General features: G+C 51.0%; 1 long non-coding RNA gene across 1 annotated transcript; it reads left to right on the forward strand.

The window, feature by feature from the left end:
• Nucleotides 1-3,846: 3,846 nt before the first annotated feature.
• LOC135180352 (uncharacterized) lies at nucleotides 3,847-6,115 on the forward strand. Its single transcript, XR_010304406.1, has 2 exons — nucleotides 3,847-4,132; nucleotides 4,309-6,115. It is a non-coding gene; the product is annotated as an uncharacterized LOC135180352 (long non-coding RNA).
• Nucleotides 6,116-14,105: the final 7,990 nt, after the last annotated feature.

Genomic DNA, 14,105 nt, shown 5'->3' on the forward strand with positions numbered 1-14,105 from the left:
GCTGTGCTTGGGCTGCAAAGCTGCATTGTCCACCTGGAACGATTTACCCGCTTCATCGGACAGGGGTTAAAAGCTCTGTCGGGCGCCGACTTTGCCACCATCGTATTGTCGTGGGTATTTAACGGGGCGTGTGGCCGGGAGGCTTCTGCTCCAACCGTGCGGCTGAGATGTGCGAGGGAGATAGAGGAGGTGGGCGGCTCGGCTGAGGTGTGCGAGGGAGATAGAGGAGGTGGGCGGCTGGGGAGCTGGATCCTGCCCGCATTCCCCTCTCGCCCCCTGCTTCTTCTTTCTGGGATTTTCTGAGAGCACAAAAGGGACTTTGCATCAATTACTGGTAGGAAAACGGCAGCGCCCCGCGGCAGACTTCTGTACTCCTCAGCCCCGGTTTGGTTAACTTCCCATTGTCTGATGGGCTTCAGTATTCAAGACCAGCACGAGGGTTCAATTTTTAATCTACTGTTTTTTTTAACCACCTTGGGGAACAGAAAAGCTTCCCGCCTTTGTAGCAGAGGACGTGGCAGTGGCACTAGGGTGGCTGCAAAAGAGCAGAGCACGTCAGTGTCTCTCTGCCCAGCTGAGAGCATCAGGAAATGCATCATGAGCACCCAGATCTTATGAAATGGGTGCTCGTAATGCATGCTCTGATGCTCAACTGTCCTTATTGTCTGCGTATGTGCTCCGGCTCTGGCACTGCTCTTCTCCAGGACCTATTGCTACTCTCTGTGGCCTTAGACTCTATATCGCTTTCCCCTTGCACCTCAAGGGATCACAGGTCCCTTGGTGGGGCTGGGGGGACATGATGCGATCCATGCAGGGCGCTTGGAGATCCCACGGGGCCGGGGACTATACAAATGCAAAGCGTTATTATTTTCCCGGGGCTGAAGCAGAGGCCTGAGAAAGGTTGAGCGAGAGAGGCAGCGAGCGGGGAACAGCAGGGGATTTAGCTCCTGAAAAGGAGCCGGGGAAAAAAGCGGGCGAAGAGCTTCATTGTGCGCTGGGCAGAGGGGGTCACGAGCAAGTTAAACTGGTTAATGTATTGGAGCAGCTTCCTCTGAGCTGCTGGGAGCAAGCAAAGCCCTGCAACAAAAGGCCGAGGGAGCATTCTTGCGGGGAAAGTGGGCTCTCTTTAAAAGGATTTGATTTCTTTTCTGTCAGTTGAATGGAATTTGGTGGTGACTCCTCCAGGTCTAAGAATTTGGGGCTTTGGCTGTGGCGGGAGGGGACGGTGCCCGTTCTCCCCTCCCCGATCCCGCATTCTTCTCCATCTCCAAGCCTGCTGCCCCCAGATTACGGCCCCTGGTGTTGTGGGGGGAGAGAGGGGCTTGGGGAACACAAGCAGCCCAGTAGAGGCACTGATCCTGAAAGAAAGCGAGGGCCACGGGGCCATTCTCACCCAGCCTGGTTTCTCATGCTCCCTATTCAGCCCAGGGGAGGGGAGGTAGATGTGGGGCGAGGGGAGGGCAGTGGGGCAGCCGTCGAGGGTTTAATGCCTCTCTTGGGGCTTCATGGTTGAGGTGGATCTCAAGAGGGTTTTGGCAGTGTAATCTGTGAAAGGGGAGCTTTCCAAACCTCCCTTTGGGGAATGGGTTTTTTTAAAGTTAAAGCCACAGAACAAAGGTAAAACAAGAGAGAAAGGGAACCTGAACTGGACCATCTGAATCTGACTGCTTTCCCACAGCTTGTGCACCTCTCTCCTCCCAACAGCAGCTCCTGGAGCAGCTGAGGACTGCCCTTGCATGCCTGGCTTTCCTATTCCCAGATCTCTGACCTGGCAGCAAAGAGCCCCTCCTCCTCATGGGTACATCTACAGAGCCACAGAGCCAGAGGACTGCCACCAGCCAGGGGTGCTGGGCTGAGTGCAAATCTCTCATTTGGCCTTGACCTTGACAGAAAATCAGGGAGCTGTAGAGCTGTCCTGGGCTGGAGGCTTGCTGTCACACACTGCTTAGAATGACCTGGCAGTGCAGGTTTGGGGTGAAATTAGCTAGGCAGAGCTTAAGTGACACATAGCCCTGCATCATATGAACTAAGCCTTCAGCAGTGCTCAGCTAGGTGGGCAGACAGACAGAGGTGACTGGGGCAGCAAAGGCTCCTATCAACTGTGCTGAGCTCACTGTGCCTCAGTTTCCCAAGAAGTCACATGGCTCCAGCAGAAATCCCATGGTCCTTCTTCCTGGCCAGTTGCCTGTTTGGGACAGTCCCATATGGGCTGCCCACAGAGCTGGAGCTGTACTTGTCTGTCTGTACAGGCAGGGTCAGAGCACAAGCTGAGATTACAGTTTGATGATCAGCCTGTCCCAAGCTCCTTCCAACCAGAGGTGGGATCAGAGAAACTTGCAGCTCCTGGCCTTTAATTTCTGGCCTTCTGTTCTTTCTGGCCCAAAATCTCTTTGCATTCCTGTCCCGAGCTGTTCCTCTCCCCAGTGCCTTTCTGAAGATGTGCCAGGAGCTGATGTAAGGACAAGTGTTGAGAGATTACCCCAAGGAGGAGGTAGTCTCACACTGGCCTGGACTGAACTGGACAAAGTCCCAGTGAATCTAGCATCCCATCTCCAGCAACAGACAGAACTGGTGTAAGGAACAGCAAATAAAGGCAGGCTGCTCCCAGGCCCTAGCCAAGCCCTGCTCTGTTTAATACCCATGAACAGAGCAAAGACAAGAAAGGGAGGTAGCGAATGGGAGCAGCAGAGTCTGTCCTCAAACCCCTGTACCTCAGCCCAGCTTTGGACAGAGTCTAGCTGTGCCAACAACCCCCCCGATGCTACACTGAGGAGCTGAGATGAGCCCAGGTGGCTGCCTGCTCCTACAGCTCCCCTCCAGCTCAACACCCACTTTAATAACTCCCTAAGTCCTCTGCTGTAAGGCCTACATTTGAGGCAGCAGCTCCTACATCTGCCTACATCTCCAGATCTCCAAAACATCTTGGGGAGGGGGAGCCAAGGAGACAATCAGGGATGCATTTTATCTCCCTGCCAAGCCCTGAGCATCTCAGTGCTCATGGCTTTCCCTGGAGCAGTGATAGCTCCTGCAGCCACCTGCACACACCCTCTGCATCCAACCTGCATCAGACACATGTGTCACCCTGGCCCTGACACACTCTTGCCAAGGCTACTTCCAAGAGCTGGCTTCCCCCAGGAAACTTCTCTCTGAGACTCCACAGCTTCTTGGCTTCTTCCTTGCCCTTAGGGTGTCCTGATGAAGTTGCTGAGCATTCTTTCAAAGGTGAATCAGTGAGGCAATATCATTAACTACCTTCCCCCAGCTTGCCTTGGTGGTCTCCAGAAGCCCATCGTACCCCTGAGAAATTGTTCACTCCTTTCCCATTCCATTCCCTCCGCAAAAGGGATTAAAAACAACAGCTCGTTTTTCATGTGATGCTAGCTAAATAGGAATTTCACTGCTCTGGCTTCTCCTGTTTTCCAGGAGCTGAAGCCTGGAGAGGGTGGTATTAGTGCTGTGCAAGGCAGGGAGGAGGAGGGAGGTGGGAGTTGAAAGGAGGCAAAGGGGGTGGGACGTGCGGGGGTGAAGATGGGATTAAAACATCCCATTAGAATTTCTGTTTTTGGAAAGCTCACAAAAATGTTGACATGTAGCATGACTAACATAGTGCAAATGTCAGCCCGGCTCTGCGAACGGGGGCCCTCACTCTCCTCCCAACAGGCTGGCCCCCTTTTAAGGCAAAAACATACAATGAGGCTCACAATGGCCGAATTCCAGAGAGCAGCGCTAATTGTTCTGCGCTCACGTCCTAGGGCTAATTGCTCCGCTGAAACTCTCCGTGCCTGGCCTAGATCCCACGTGTTTTTACCATTTAATTAAGAGAGAAAAGCTGGGGCCAGGAAATAGGATGAGATAAAGGCAGGCAGAGATGGAGCACAGGTTGAGTGCCCTAACCTGGAGAGGAGACTGCTACATGAGCTCTGCTGGGTGAGTCGGGAGGGAACAAATCCTGCTCCACCCCAGCCTCCAGCAGGATTGGAGCTGTGCATGCACCTGGGAGAGGACTGAGAGAATAGGATGGCTCATGAGCCTGGTCGGTGCAAATGTGAGATGGAGAAAGGCTACTAGTGGCAAACAGTTGCAAGAAACATCTCCGACCAGCTGTGATTGCTCCAGACTTCAGACAACAAAGGTGTGCTTCACTCAGTGTGGAATTAAAGAGTTTGTCCCTTTGCAGACCATGTGCTAAGCTTGATCAGGACCCAGAGAAGGGAACAATAGATGCACAGGAAATGCCTTTTGGTGGCTGTTTATTGTCTCCCACCTTTGGGGGGAACTGGAAGTTTAACTATAGTCTTCCTCTTTCAGGTATTCCTGTACGTCTTGATCCTCGGAGGATGCGCCTGGACCACAGCATCTGGTGCTGGGCTCCATTGTCCTGAGGAATGTACAGATGCTTTTCCCTTTGAATAGCTCCTCTGAGACCACAGCAACCTCGAAGCACTGCAGGGCCCCAGAAACAGTGCAGGGTCCCAGCACACTCCCTCCAAGGGATAAAGGTTTGCTCATGGGTTCCACTGCCTCTCCAAGGCGTGGAGCAGCATCTCTAATGCCTCTCACCCCACCGCTGGGCTGCAGGTGATGCCACTCCCCATGTTGCAAACAGGGGTGGGTACACAAGGTTTAACATCACCACTTCCTTCCCTTACAGAGCACTGCTTGCTCCACAGCATCCTCTGGGAAGCCTTCATCTACACTGCACGGTTTCACAGATGGAGATAGCCACTTAATATATATGATCTGACACTGAAGTGCAGCATCTTCTGAGGTGGACCCTGATGGAGCTCATCCGTAGCTCACGGAGCTACCTCTCCCTGTGAATGCCAAGAGCCAGGGATTCCTCCATTGCACATCTACACATTCTCCTCTGGTGAGAGCAATCAGCAAGAGGCCACCAGCCTTGTTCATTTGATACACTGGTCTCACACAAGCCTGCACCACTCCTCATGCCACACAAGTCTTCCCAGCACTTAGGATCACTGCAATACAATTTGTACTTGGCCACTTTAGTTGCCCAGTGGTCTCCATGCCAGAACAGCTCTTGGCCCTACAAGCAATACTCCTGGTGGGTTTGAGCACTCCTCACAGCCATTTCAGATCAGTGTGAAAGGACTGTAGTGTAGTTGAAGGTGCTATTCTCAAACTGAGCTTGGCTGAAGCTTCCACACCTACTGCACTACAGCCCCAGGAGCTCTGCTGATGGGCTGTTACACTCGTGTGGGCAGAGAGGCTGCAACATCTACGGCTGGAAGTGTTTTCTTCCAGCTGTTTTAGCGGTGAGAGATGTGCTCAAACTGTGCATCCCTCCCAACTCAAGGCTCTTGGCTGTCAGGTCTCTTGAAAATAGGAAGCATTTTGCCCAGCTGTAGGTGAAGGTAGCCATACAGAGTTCAACCATGAGCAGAAACCACTGAAAATGAGGACTCCAAACTTCAAACCTGCAATTCTCTGTCCCAGTATAACAAGGGTGATCTCTTTGTGCTTCCATGAACGCCCATAAAAGCACACCCACACCCTGAGGACAAGGATGTTAACAAACACTGGAATTTACAGCAGCGATTTATTCAGAAGAAAGGCTCCAGGTGAAAAGGTTTGATACTTAAAGAAGAGAGAAAGAATTCCTCAGAGACACACAGGGAGAACTTGTGAGTCAATGTATGCTCTTGAAACATCAGCACAAGCAGAAACAGTTTTCCAACAAGAATAGGTTTCAGCTCAGCTCCACAATCTCATTGTTTGGAAGCATTCAGATCCACTTCTTAAACTTTGTTTAAAATGTGTCTTTTTGAAGCCTTTGGGGAGCTAAGAGTCTTTTTATGGCAAGTTCTTCTCGCCATTGAAATCCACCAGTGTCATGGGGTGGCCTGGTGGTAGCTAACAAAGAACAGATGATCCCTTGGGGAAGAGAACACTTAAACCCCCAAAAGAAACAATTCAGAACAAATCCATGTGGCAGTAAGAAAGCTGAGAATATTCCTTCCCAGGTCAACTGGTCATATACAAGCTCCTAGAGGATACTTAATTTGGGACTAACCCCCCCACTCCCCACAAGTTTCCAGCTCCTTCCATGTGTTGGAACCTCCCACCAAGATGACCAATGCATGTCACCCGTGCAAGGTTTTGAGCAGTCTCCTTGAAGCTACTGTCATATGCGTATGAGCAGAGTGCCTGAGAAGCCCTGGTGACTCTAGGACCTGCTAGCCAGGCACAGCCCATCTGTAATGCAACCCAAAATCCCTGTCCCAGTCCTCTATGCCTGTCCCACACACAGAGTCCAGTGAAGAATTCTCCAGCCAAGGGATGGAGAAAGATGCTCTCAACACCCAGAGAGGCCAAGAGCCTTTCTTCAGGCCTGGACTGAGTTGCACAAGAGAGGAGACACAGTCAAAATACCATGAATTAATTTTCCTGTCTGGAAGGGTAGAAAATTACTCAGTCTGCACTAGGTGCTCTGGGAGCTGTTGTCCCAGTTTGTGAGGTCGCCTCTTAGCCTGCTGTAACAAGGTAAGGCAAGAAGCAAGCAAGTGTACTGTAGGAACATCTGTACCAAGATGTAACGGAGAACCATGCAGCATTTCTGTGTGCCACTTGGGGAAAACTTAGGTCAGTGACCATCATCAAAAGCTGGTAGTAAAAAACGAGGAAACTCCTTATTCCTGTTCCCTGTGGCTCAGAAAGGTTTGCATCAGGAAGGGTGGAGGCTACTCATTTTGTACTCTTGGAAGGGACTAGGCGTCCTCAACAAAGTGATCATTCCTCTTGGTACTGCAGAATGGCCTTTTTCCTTTTCCCCCTCTGTCCCTCGTTCCCTGACCTTGAAACCACATCTAAGGGTGACAAGGGCAGCTCTTCTGGATTTATTTCAAGTGTTGCCCTATTAGAGAATTAACTGCACTCTCCATTTAGGAATGGCATTCTGGGTCTGTGTTGTCCACTCTGATGGAGAACAGGCATTATTCCACAATAGTTATCCCGGTTTTTAAACACAGACTATCATGACTTTTATTTTAGAGTAAGCTGGTCTCTGGCTGCTCCTACGGAACAGGGTCAGGGAGCGTGCCAAGCCCGTGGAGGTGATGCTGCCACCTGCCCCATAGGAAGTGGGACCTCAGCCAGCCGGCACCGTTTACACGCACCACTGGTCAGGCACCCAGCAGCAACGGCACCTTCCACTACCGACCTGGGCTGGATTCAAACTGGCAGCTGAGAGGGAAGAGGAAACCATATTATACTGTTATCTCTCACCTTGCTTCCCTTTTGTAACAACCCCATCCCTCTGCAGAGCAGAAAAACACACTGCTGCTTTGCAGAGGCTGCCCGAGCCCACGCGCTGAGCTGAGGCCAGCCAGGGCTGAGCTTCCCTTGCCAAAGGCTGTGCTCAGACAATCTGTCACTTCCCCCAAGCCCAAACTGGGTCAAATGCAAAAGAGAAAAGCTCAGGGAACAGCAAGACTTTGTTTCTCAGCTTGCTCTCAGCCTCTGCAGAGTGGGATGCTGTTGCAGGCAGGCTTTCAACTGCAGGAAGGGCAATGTTCCTAGAGCTGCAGCATCTCTTGCTCTGAGACACTGCTGTCTCACCTAATCACTTTTACCAGGAACATATATCATAAATGCCTAAACCAGCCAGAGATATGACTCAGAACCATGTAGGGAAAGAGAGACTAAGCTCCTGAGATGGTTGCCATCATGCCCTCCCTTGCGTTGTGCAACAGTCCTGTCTCTGTTTTGTTTAAGCTCCTGATGTCTCAATCCCAGGGTCTAACAGAGTGCCTGGCTGTCAGCTCTGCCCACCATAATCCACTCATGTGGCTCCTACACAGGCTCTCAGGAGGGGCAGGGCCCATTTCTCTTCACATCAAGAAAATTCATGAGCTGGTTTCACATTTGTTTTTCTTTCAAACTCGAGGCTTTGCAGATATTAAAATATAATCCAGGAAGAATTTGCTTTGTGAGGGAAGAGTGTGGGATCATGGAGGGGAGAGAGGTCACTGGGGGAGCATGGAGAAGTGGGGGTGGCAAAGAGATTTTCATTTCCCCTCTGTGTCCCGTTGGGATTGAAGTTTTTACCTCCCTGCAAACAATAGTGGCCAGCATGGAACCAGTTAGAGGGCTTGGGACCCTCCTTTCTTCACCAAGATGGGAATTTCTTCCTGCAGCAGGAATTTTACACATTGCCCATAGTGAGGGCAGAAGAAATGCTCTTTGAAGGTGATAAAACCTGGAGATGTCCAAGAGCATGGAGAAATGAGTAGAAAGGAGAAGAGAAAACTTCTCTCCTGATTCCAAGCTGTTGCTCAGCTTTAAAAAAAAAACAAACAACAACAAAACAAAACCAAAAGAAGCAAACAAAAAGGCAAACAAACATAATTTGTGTTATAGGTAAACAGAGGAACTGGCCAGGCAGCACAGGAAGGCAGGACCCCGTCCCAGCCCCACGCTGCAGGAGGAGATAAACAAGAATCCTAGAAATGTGGAGGGAGGCTTAAGGTGATTGCTCAAGGCACAAGGAAATGCGGGGCAAAAGGCAGATATCAGGGAGAGGAAGCTGGAAAAGGGCAGGCTGATAGGAGCTGTGAGGTCAGTGCTGCAAAAATAGGGAGGGGAAGCTTCCCGGAGGCAGCGAGGCAGCCGAGCACACGTGTGCCTGCTGCTCCTCCTGCCGCGGAGGCGCAGGTGGAAAGGGCTGGGGTAAAGGAGCTCAGCGGTGATGAGTTTGGGCCATCGAAGGCTCCTAAGCTGCAAATCCCATTTCACAGCACCTGCAGCTGAACTTCATTCCCGGTGGAGCACTTCCAGGCTGACGCAGCTCCGTTGGCAAAGTCGCATTAAGTTGCTCTAGCTGAGGTTGTCACCCAAAAAGAATGAGAAATCAGCAACTGCATCCACTCAGACCAGTCATTTGTTCTTAAATCATTATAAGCCCCAGTTCACTGTCAGAGTAAGCACAAGACAGGCAGACTGCCCTCCTGCCTTGGGTTTGATCTCTACCCCCCTTGCACGGTGAGCTCATCTCTTCTGGATTGCAAAGCACACTGCTGGGAGAGCAGCCAGCTGACCTGCAGCCTCCTCAGCGCTGGCAGCATGGTTTGTTTGGGTTCCTGATATGCCAGGGGTCTTGAGGCTTATTTTTGGTTCATCTCAGTTTGGCAGTTTTGATGAGTTTTGCCTTTCTGGTCTGGTCATAAGCAGTTGGATGTTCATACCAATCTTGCTCTAAGACAAACAGCATCCATAAATCTCTGGTTGAAGCCAACAGAGTCTTGTCTGCATTACTCCATGCTGTCCCCTCTGCAATTTGAACTCCTAGTGCCCTTACAGGCATGGAAGCCTTAATCAATGTCCTATCAAAGGCAGCAGAATAAATCTTGTTATCTTGTGAGACAAGGTCAGGCTCCCTGTGTGGCTGTCTGGCCACAAATGGGGCTGCTCTTTGGGTTGTCTTCTCTTTGCAGGAAGTCTTACATCAACTCTTGCAATGCATGAACCTCTTGTATGTCTCCAAAATGCAGTTTCAGCAGTTGTCCCTTCTGTGGTTTCTTCACTGGATCACTGCTCAAAACAGAGGACTTCCCATTATGATCCACTCTACCAATACATCCTACTTCAAGGAGATGACATGGCACAGTTCCAGTCTTGCTCCCAGGACCTCACATAGGGATATCCCTTTAGGATTATGTGGGGTGTTGTGTAGCTTCTTCAGTGTCGTTGACACATGACTGTTCTCTTACAGTTAAGTACAGAAGCAGGGATCTCTGACAGGAGGAGGCCATGCTTTACCATCCCTTGTGCTCAGTCAGATGAGTTTCTTCAGCTCATCCACCTTCTGCTCCTGCTGTTCTGCTTCCTCCCATGTTGGCAGTTATTTGTTGGAATATCGCACCGAAGCCTGACAAAGACTCCCTCTAATGCCGATGAGTTTGGGTCAGACCTTGAGCTTGAACTCATAGGAAGAGGTATTTTTCTGTCTCATTGCACTGGCCCAGGCACAGACCTGCTGGTGGGGCCCTGGGTTCTGGGGTGAGGGCAGCCCTGCTGACACAGTGTGGTTTTAGTCAATTTCCCCCTTAACACCCCCAGGCAGGGAAGAGGATGAGGCTGTTCTGTGGCTCTTTGAAGAAGACACACAGCTGATGTTGACCACATTCGTGACAGTGTTTATTTGCATTTCCAGCAAGCCTTTGATAAAGCTCAGCTCCTGCCTGTGCTGCCCAAGCTCCAGGGACCATGGGAATGCTGGGAAGACCATGTCCCCATCTGAGAGAGGACACTGGAGAACAAGTGACCAGCCTGTTGGCCCAGAAGCGCATTCAGCTGGACACACATCTCCTTCAAGGGACAAAGGGACTCCTTGAGAGAGGAAGAAAGCATGTGTGGCCTACAGGAAGGAGGGGGCTGAAGAGTACTTGACTTCACCGGTAGTGAGGAGGGAAGATAAGGATGGAAAATCAGATTGTTTCCAGCTCATGTCCAGGCAGTCCAAGGGGAAAAAGGCTATTGGATCCATATGTAGTGTGAAGGGGATGGAAGCTGGTGGGATTTGGGAGAGCCTCCAGACATCCTGTAAAGCCTCTTTGTCCCTAGGATGGTGATGTCTCTTGCCCTAGTTGAGGCAGTACAAGACCAGTGTGAGTGTGGTGGAGCGAAACCAATTCCACCACAATCTACTACACTCCAACCTCTGTTGGACCTTGTCACAGTTATTGTTCTCAGATCACAGAAAGGATTTTATGGGAAGCATCAAAGCATCTCATCTCATATGAAATACCATATAGGGCAGTTGGAGAGACACAGAATAATGATGGAGCACTTCATTCTCTCCTTGGCCACTCTCCAGCTGTGTCTGAGCATGTGGCCAGCAGCAGTAAGGAGCTGCCCAAGAAAGTGGACCCTTTTCTACCTGTCACTCTATAGCCATGACCTAGTTTCACTAAGGAGTATCTCAGCCCCTGGCTTTTTCCTTTTTGTCTCCTTTCTTGCTGTTCCACTCCCTCCCCTTTGGCATCGGCATTCGATATTCACTTACAGGCTGGGAGGGACAGAGGAGGCTTTTCCTTGTGTTGCCCTCACATTGTTCCCTGCTGGTATTCGGGAACAAGTATGACATTCAGGGGAGCCGGAGCGGACAAAGCTTGCCTGGAGGTAATCATACCACAGGCAGGCATATCGGGTATCCGTGGATGCAGGGCATCCGAGAGCTTTTGATTGCATCTTTTTTAGGAAGAGCTTTCTCAGCCCTGGTATCTCTCAGATTAGGTTTTGTCCCCAGAGGAGCCTGTTGTGCCTCCATTGTAGGGCAGCTGTGGGAACCCGCAGCACAGCTCGGCACCGGAGCGGTGGGACAATGCCGAAAGGCACCGGCGCTCCTGACCTAGCCGACGGGCGGCTCTTCCTGCGCTCCAGAGGGACAGATCTCGAGGAGCTTGTGTCGACAGCTGCTTCCCTGCCCTATCTCTGCCGTACTCAGATGTCCACGAAAACAGCAGGTATGGATGGAAGTCCTGTGCCCTTGGCAAGCGGCCCTGAGTGCACACAGGGAGACAGAGAGGATGAGATACACACAAACACACACACGAGCAGGAAATAGAGGGTGGCAGGTACACCACCTATATAGACCTGGGCTTGTGCCTTGGATGTGCAAGGAGGAGGCAACACAAGGAAACCATCTAGTCATCTCTGGATCTGCACTGAGGCATCAGCAAAGACCCTAAAACTTCAGCAATGAGTGGGAATACGCAGAAGAAAGCCCGGAGCTGCCTCTCTTTTCTCTGCATCCTTTGGCGTGGCCAGGCTGAGCTGGTCCTGGGCACAAAGCACCTACATCCTCCTGCTAAAAGTGGGAGGCACTTGCCCTCCTGCTAAAAGTGGGAGGCACTTGCTCACCTGTCTCTGCCTTCTGTACTTAGGGATTCACAGGCATGTTAAATGCTTCCCAGAGACATAAGAAAGGCCGTTGATCCTCAACCTCAGCTGCAGTAGACGCTCCTGCTGCTAAGTGTGCCATCTGAGAATGTTAAGTCCCCTCCAGCATAGACAAAGCTTGATGGCTGCGTGGATCTACCCATCCCAGGGTGGGATGACACCTAAAGCCCTGACAAGTCCAAGTCCAGAGAGTCTCTTAATCTCAAAGAAATCAGCAGTCACCCCTCCCTGGTCCCATTAAAATGCCTGATTTAGCACAGACAGAAACTGCATTTAGTCTATCCAAAGCCACTTCTGGCTCCTTACTGCTGAGGAGCTGCGTAACCCCAGTGAAGGCTCGCTGACATAAACCAGTCATTGACTGATCCCTTATCTCCAGCCTTCTTGTGCTGACTGATTGGTTCCTCCTCCTTCTCTCAGCTGAGCCTCTGCTCTGCACTCACACAGACTTTTCAACACTTTTTAAATCCTGGCCCAATAAAACATTAAAGCACTTGAACATTAATGGGAGTGTTTACTTGCTTAAACCTAAACATGCAACGTAGTTGGATCAAGACCTTTCTCTTCCTGCCCAGTGCTTCTTTCCCCACTATCCTGGCTACTTTCTGTGGTTTCTCTCCACTACAGTGCAATATCATGCAGAATTTGCAGTTCCCAGTATGTGACATGCTGCTTTTGCCTAAGGTGACAGATGACATCCTCCCTTAGTGATAAACCAATTTACTCATCCCAGGCTCATCTGCAAGTTAGTCACAGCCTGCCCTTGAAGCCAAGGCTTTCTCTTCTGCTCAGCATCTGCACTACAGCTGTTTGCCACTGGCTTTCCCCTGTTGTCTTTAGCACCCATCCACTCACATCCCATTGCCTTTCAGCTCATTGCTTTTTCTTTCATTATTCTCAGTTTTCTAAGACAAGCTGGCTCCTTGCTGTGTCTGCTGGGAAGAGCAATCCTTGACCAGGCTGTGAGGCAGCCCTTGGTGGCTCGGTGTGATTGAGCACATTGAGTTTAGTGGGAAATCATGAATATTTCTGGGAATGGTGGCAGAGACAGGTGAGTTTGTTCAGCCTCCAGAAGAGAAGGCCTTCGGGGAGACCTCATAGACCTCATTACTGTGTACCAGTACATAAGGGACAGCTACCAAGAGGAAGGAGCTTCCTTTTTTACAAAGCATCATGTGGAAAAGACAAGAGGTCACAAGTTACCCCTGGGGAGATTCTGATTGGAATCCAGGAGAAAATGTTTCACTGTGAGAACTGTCAGACATTGGAATCATGTACCTTAAGGGGGGCTACAAGAAAGCTTTGGAGGGGGTGTTTTAGCTGTCAGGTAGTGATAGGACTGGGGGGGAGTGGAACAAAGCTAGAAATGGATAGATTCAGACTGGATGTTAGGAAGAAATTCTTCATCGTGAGGGTGGTGTGACCCTGGAACAGGTTGCCTAGAGAGGTAATGGAAGCCCCATCCTTGGAGGGCCAAGGGGGGCCTTTAAGGCCAGGCTGGTTCTAGACAGCCTGATCTAGCCTGAGGTGTCCCTGCCCATGGCAGGGGGGTGGGAACTAGCTGATCCTTGTGGTCCCTTCCAACCCTGAATGATTCTATGATTTTATGATCCTATGATTCTGGGATTCTGTCATCTCCCAAGGGAAGTGGTGGATTCCTCTACACTCAGCTTGACAGGGTGCTGGGCCATCTTGTTCAGACTACACTGTTACATAGAAAGACCAGACCAGATGGCCCTTGGGGTCCCTTCCAACCTTGCATTCTGGGATTCTATGAGATGCTGCTGGATGGCTGCTGTCCAGGCTGGCTGGCTGGGGAGAGGCCGTGACGTGCTGCCATACCCATGGACGGGGAGGGATGTGCTTGGGTGGGTAGAAATGGCCACGCAGCAGCTGGGGAGCACAGCAGCGAGGCCGGCACAAGGTTGGTGTCTCCCCAGCGTTTCTGAGCCGCTGCAGCATGCACAAGCCTGCAGCCCATCAGCAGTGGCTCTGACCGAGGTGTCTGGGAGCAGGTCCAGGCTTATGTGAGCCAGGGCTGGCTGCCGAGCACGCATCCTCCCTGCGAGGAAAAGATGTCTTAGCAGGGATACAAAGCGCGCGATGGGCAGGGCCCTGGATGAATCCACTTCCCTCCAGCACATCTGCAAAACTGCTCCCATCCTCTAGTAAACAGCCTTCCAGAG

Source organism: Pogoniulus pusillus, chromosome 13 (genome assembly GCF_015220805.1).
Source record: "Pogoniulus pusillus isolate bPogPus1 chromosome 13, bPogPus1.pri, whole genome shotgun sequence".
Classification (NCBI taxonomy): Eukaryota; Metazoa; Chordata; class Aves; order Piciformes; family Lybiidae; genus Pogoniulus; species Pogoniulus pusillus.